Source organism: Merops nubicus, unplaced genomic scaffold (assembly GCF_000691845.1).
Source record: "Merops nubicus isolate BGI_N331 unplaced genomic scaffold, ASM69184v1 scaffold37634, whole genome shotgun sequence".
NCBI classification, from domain to species: Eukaryota; Metazoa; Chordata; class Aves; order Coraciiformes; family Meropidae; genus Merops; species Merops nubicus.
In genome coordinates, this window is record NW_008605574.1 from 1,714 (window position 1) to 8,560 (window position 6,847).

The window sequence follows — 6,847 nt, forward strand, 5'->3', positions numbered from 1 at the left end:
TGGCTCTGCAGACCTGCAGGTCATGCTCCCATCCGGGCTTCCTGTGCCCAGCTGGCAGCAGAAAAAGTGTGGTGGGAGGTGAGGGTTTGAAGTCAAGCTGGTGTCTTTGTTCCTGGACTGCCAGAGCGGTTTCCATGTCTTGGAAAACTTGGGTGAGTTCCCTCTTTCCTGGTTCCTCAGGCAGGGTAAAGTTGGGCTCAATGACTGAACAGCCCCTTCCCATCCCTGTGGCAGAGGTTTGTGGCTTTTGTTTTTTCTGCCATGGTTTCAGTATCTGAACCAAAATGGGAGGAGTGACCCTCAGAAGTGCTATCTCGGCAGCTGTAATGGCCTCTGGACCTGATCGGGGGGAGAGGGGTGATGTCTTCTCTAAATTAAGAACATTTATTTAAAAGTTCAAAGTAAAAAAAAAATTGCATGTAGAAGCTTTTTTCAGATACCTGTGTGTTCTCATGGGCAGATATCTGAAACATGTTCAGACATTGCAGCTGGTGCTTCAGCGGTTGAGCCTACTGATTTTAGTTCTGGGCAGTTGTGGAGTTTGGAGCATGTTAACTCAGGCAGGGACACTAGGCAGGAGGTGATGCTTCTGCCATCACTCCCCAGGAGCTGGGGACGCTGGTGGTGGGGATGTGGTGGGGTTTGGGCAGCTCTGCTGGGCTTGGTGTTGGTACTGACCGAGAAGGAAGTTCGAGCTGCAGGTATTATGGAATGCTGAGAGACTGTTTGGGCAACAACTACCCTTTGAAAACAACACATCATTGATTTGGTTGTTAAACAGCAAATATTTACTCCCCTCTTTGGGAATGTTGTGTAACATTTTATTACTTGAACAAACCTGAGCTTATTGAGAGGGATTGGATTGTGTGCCGTGCTCCCCATACCACTGTCCTTCCTGGCAGAGTGCGATGGTCACGGCACAGAGGCAGGTTTGACACTTGGCTCAGCCCATTCCTAGCCCCAGAATTTTTGCTGAATTTCAGCAGTTGGGATTTTACCAGAATTTCTGTTGTCAGAAGTGGGCTGCCTTCTGGTGAAGTTTCTAGACCTGCTCAGAGGGCTGTAAGCCAGCAGGACAGTTTCAGAGAGTGAAATTGTTTAAAGCTGTAGTTCTATAATCCAATTCCACATCTCTTCTTGTTAATGATTTTCCCAAATGCTTTGGCTCAAAGGTTTTTCGGTTTCTTTGTGTGGGTTTTTAAAGCTACTTCTGTAGGAAAGTTTCCTGCAGATGCTGTAACTCAAGATTTCATTTCCTGCACTGGGAAGGAGTGAAAGGATTATGTACAAGTAAAGTTAAAACAAACGTTTTTAAAACTCAGTCTTTCAAGACTTGGTACTAACTTTAGGTTACTAGTATTTTAAAAATATTATTCTCAAATATGGAGCATTTGAAAGCCTTTATGTTGGCAGAAGAAGTGGAAGTAGCTCTCCTACCTCTCTGTACAGGCAGCCTTCAGAAAGACAGAGCTGGAGTGTGACCTTCATTTTTTAGTGTCCCTTCTGTCTCTGCTTCAATACACCAAATGTATCTGCAGGGGAGAACAACCCAACAAGCCCAGACCTTTCCGTGGAGTGGGATGAGGTTGATGGAGTCCCTGGTTGAGGTGCAGTGCCAGTTAATTCATGCAGTGCTTTCAGCAGCTTCTCACATCCTCAAGAGTTTCCTGCCTTTCTCTGCCACACCTTGCTGAGTTCTTTTTATGTTTTTCCCCTGATTTGTGTCCTCTTTTCACCTTCTGTGGCTTTCTGTGCTCCTCTGGCCCTGTGCTGTGTTTACCCTGGTTTAAGCCCTGTGGGTTTTAAAAGGAAAGTATGCCTGTGGGTGCTGGCATCCATCTTAACTAAGCCCTGATTTTTGGGGTGCATCACCTGCCCTTTCCCTTGGGTGATTCTGAAGGTGCAGCTTCAGAGCAAGCAGCAGTTATGGCACTGGATGAGCAAGAGCAAACTCCTGTTATCACAGGGAATGGTGGGCTCAGTGTCCTTTTGCTCTTGTCGCATCTTTGGTTCAAGGGGTTTTTGGTTTTCTTCCTGCCAGCTCTCTAGGTAGGTTTCCAAATTCAAACTGTTCATAGTGTAAAAAACCAAACAACAACAACCAAAAAAACCCAACCAAACCCAAGTAAAAATATCTGTCTGGTGTCTGACACCATATCAGCTCAGAGTAAGTAATTTCACCAGCCTTAACCAATACTTTGAAGCTTCCGTAAAATTGTTGTAGTGTTGAGAACGTTTCTAGTATTGAAAAACGTATAAATGGGTGGTTTATTTTTGCTAGGCTTGACTAATAGTATTGATCTCTCCTTAGTTTCATTGCAGTTGAATTTGATGATGTAATTTTAGTGAGAACCAAGGGATGAGGGAATTGGTGACAGACCTAAAACAAATGAATGGTCGGTAACAGTGAGCAATGATCTCATCGTTCTGTTGCACTTGTCATATTTAAAAGCAACACAGTGAAAGCTGTACATGAGCACACTTGTGAGCTGCAGGAGAAAGTTGAAGTGACTGCATTGTTCTAGTGCTTCTGAAGATTGCTTTTAAAATAGTCACATTTATGTCTGAATTGAACCAAATCCTACTGTCTTGTGTGGTTGGTGCATGCCTTGAACTGCCAGCAAAGGGAGGAGAGGAATAGAGGAGCTGGGGTTTTTGGCTGGGTGAAGCAGACTCCTCAGTGCCGAGCACAGTGGTAAATGTGCAGCACAGGGACTAAACAGCTAATTGCCTGAAGCGGAGCACCTCAGTGGGCGCGTGGGCTTCCCTTGAGGTCTGCGCTCTCACCTCTTCCCCAAAACGCACCATTTGCAATTTTACAGAGTGATGTTGTTTAAAATGAATACAGTTATAAAATGCCGAGATTGTCTGCTGTGTGAAAAGGATAAAATAACTTGCAGGTGGAATGTTATTGGTGGGGAGAGCCGCAACAGTAACGTGCAGCAGCGGTTTCAGCTGTATTTGTATTTCTTACAGTTCTAGAATGGTTTGTAGACCTTGTCGCAGCAACAGAGTATTTACGACAAATACTCCAAGAAACTAGGCTAGATTCAATAACTCGCTAGAGGAAAATTATTTCATTGATCATCCTGGATACTACTACTGTTCCACAATTTCCTCCTCATCCTTTCTGGTTTTTCTCATGCCCCCTGTTTTCTCTGTAGGCAGCAGTCACAGCTGCACCGGTGTTGGTTTGTGTATTGTCCTCTCATGCTCCTGTGTCTTTTTTTTTTTTTTTTTTTAACCTTTGCCCAACCTATTTACCCTTTTGCCCTCCCCTCAGTCCCAGGATGCTCCTGGGGCTGCCAGCATCCTTCATCACCCTCCATGGTGAAGGATCAGGAACGCCTGTGCTCGACTGGTGTCTGAGCCAGGTGCTGGCATCCAGTGGAACCTTGCTGGGAAAGGAGCACTGGAGAGCTGGACTTGGTTGTCTTGCCTTAGCCACCCTCTACTGATATTTAGAAATCTGCTTTTGTTGCCAAGAGATTTAACAACTGTGATCGTCCATATCTTTCTAGAAAATAGACCAAAAGCTGCTGGTTGTGTCTATATTGCTGCTTGTGTACTGACTGAAAATGCCAGGAATGAAGTTTAATTGTGAGAAATAGCATGTCAGTGCTTCAGATGTTTGGATCGGGGACAGTTCTTTGTATTGTATTCTACCAGGTTGAATTTACCGGTTTTTGTCTGTGTCCAGAGGTCAGCAAGTGAAAGAATGTAGGGCTCTGAGGGACTTCATACCCCACCCTGCAGCCCAAGACCTGGAAGAGCCAGATCATTACATGGGGCTTTCAAATAAATCTACATATTCTGGCTTTCGTTGTTGCCTATGTCTTTGTATATCATCTCTAGAAGAGTGAGTGGTTGGAAGAGTAGCTTTCTGGAAAGCCAACAGGTTTGAGAACCGCAGCTCCGTGGGGAGGACGTGGAGCTGATGCCATTGCTCTGGGCATTGGTGTAATGGCTGCTGGGCTGTCGTCAGGCGCAAGATGGTTGTGTTGGGTGCATGGAGGGCTGTGCACGGGTGTGTGCTGCGTTGCTCCCACAGCTGGGTACTGGGCAGCAAATGCTTGCTGGGTTTGTACGGGTGCCGCTTGCGACCGGTGCTGACTTGGCTCTGCCATAAGCAGCAGTGCCAGGAGTGGCACCGTGGCTGACTCGGCGCCCTCCCCTTTTCCACTGAAGCAGCTGAGAGTTACGTTGTGTTTTTAGCAAGCTGTTTTAAACAGAAGCGCCTGTTCTTAACTTTAAACCCCTTTTACCTCTCTTGGGAGGTACGTAAGGAAATAGGCAACCCTATGTTATTACTTCATAATAATGGGTTAATAAAACTTGTGTTTCTGATTTTATAGTCTGATCCTTTATATTTAGTTCCAGTAGAGAACTGTCTGCAAATCAGCAGTTGGTCCACACCCTTTCATCTGTTTCTGGATTCTCCAATTATATGTTATATTGATAAACTGTGGTAGTTAAATGGTTTACAGATCTAAGGTCTCCTCCTGGATCACAGAAGATTTAAGAACCAGTTAAAGAAAAGAAAAAAGTGGAGAGAGAGAGGGTTGTTTGGAGAGCGAGGGTAGAGCACAGACTCAACCTGTGATTTGCTGTTGTGTGCTTTGAAGTTTTATAGCCCATGTTGCATCCCTTGGGAGGATAAAGTGCAAGGAGCATGAAGAAACCCATAAAATTACGAAGGGTTTATGTGGTATAATTAATGTGGAACTTTCCATGAACTTTATAATAGTTGTACTTTCTTAATTTACACAAGCTTCTGATTTGCTCATACATAATCTTGAAGTTTGCTAATGGAACTTAAATTTTGGCTTTTCTTACTGAAGTCTAAGAAGATACAATTTGCTGTATTTTAGTTTGTAGCTTCCTTTCTGTAGTTTCCAGAATTGGCTGTGCATGCCTTGGGAAGCGTTTTTGAGCTGTAGCCAGCTTTGCACTAAAAAAAACCCCATGTCGACAGAGCTTTACTGGCAAATCCTCCTTGTGCAAGTGCAGCTTTGCTTAGAAAAGCACTTTTTATTGACACTGGATGGGTTTGCAGATCACAATGTCATAAGTCACACCCATAGCAAAAATAATATGAGGAAGAAAGTTCAAGTCCAGATCTAGCCTGGATTTGCACAGTAAAATCAAATAAGCATTGTGAAATTGCAGCTTCTTTTTTTAACTACGGAGGAAATTCTAGTTCTAAATAAATGTAAGCTATTCCCTCTGGAGCCTGCTGGCCAGGGAGGCAGTGCACTGGGCTCCTATTCCTCTGCCTCCAGCAGAAGGCTGTGGTAGGGCAGTGGTGTAGTACATCAGGTTGACTGGAAATGACAGATTTGATTCAAACTAGGGACAACCCTTTTTTTTTTTTTTTTTTTGTTCCACCTCCCTGAAGATTCACATATTTTAGTTGGAAGGGTTGTGATATTGTTTGTGAGGAGCACAAGCAACAAAGTGACGGTTGATTTGAAGGAATCAACCTTCAAATGGAACTGAATATGAACTCTTGGTAGCCAGTCTGTAGGTGAAGGTGATGGATCCTGTGTGGTGCTTGGACACCTGATGATGGCAGACCCTTCATGAAGGAAACTGAATCCTGGTGTGGAGGTCTGGGAGTGACTGCGGTGTGCCAGCACCAACAGTGCAGCTGGGGGAGCAGTCCTCTCCTCTTCTGTGCTGGGCTTCTCTGTTCTATCTGCATGGACATTCCTTCCTGTGGGCATATATCAGGAATGATTTCAGCAGGCAGAGAAGCAAGTTGTAAAGCAAGCATTGTACTTGATCCCTGTAGCTTGTTGGCCAGCTTTGGACTTTTCCAAGGTCAGACCTGTTTTAGAGGTCATTGAATTGAGGATTCACTTCCTGTATTGTGATTCTTGTGTGTCATCCTAACCATGAAGATAGAGGAGCCCTTAACAAAGAGCCTGTCTGATCAAGGCAGATGGCGGTTGTTTCGTACGTTGGAGATTTTTTGGGATGAAGAAATGTCATCACTAAATGCAGAAAAGGGCAGTGTACATGAGATTAGTCACACTGCAGGGTGATGAAAATGACCTTCCATTGCTATAATAATAACACTAAGGTGCAAGATGCTCACAACAGAAGTTGGAGGATTTAGAGTCAGCAAGTTCTGATGACTTCTACCACAACATTTTAAAGGAATCTATTATCCATAGGCACTCTCTGGATTAATAATACTGATAATTGATGACAGTGGAAGAAAGTTAATAAAACGAACTGAATAATTAGAGGTCTGCCAGCCCTGCAAAATAATGGAATGAATGATAGAAGACTTGACTGATATGGAGGTAAGGGGAAGTAATACAATTAATGTCAATTAAAATGTGCCTGTGGAAAATAAGCTGATGAGATGTAACTGGGGATGTAGTTTGGCTGATAAAAGCAATAATGTGTGCTGTAAAATACGTTGCCGCCTTGAATGTAGTGCATTGCAATATTTTGATCAAGAAATTAAAATGGTGTAAAATTGGTGTAGTGATTGTTAGGTAGGTACCAGCTAAATCAGGTGATGGGTCTGAGATAAAGGTGGGAACGGCTGGGGGCTGTGTCTCGGCAGGGCCCTGCCCAGCTCCCTTTCTTGCTCCAGGCGACCTGGTGTCTTTGTGGATAACCCCAAGTGTCATGATGTGCTTTGGGCGGCTGAGGATGGTGGGAAATCACAAAGGTGACGCTGACATGTGTAGAACATTGACTGGGAAAATACATGGCCAAGGATCCCTGTAGAGTAATGGTCTGAGATGTTCAGTGTCAAGCTGGAAACAAAAAACCGGGGGAAGCTCGTTCCCGATTTCTGTATCGGTTCAGCAAAGATCAATACTGCCCG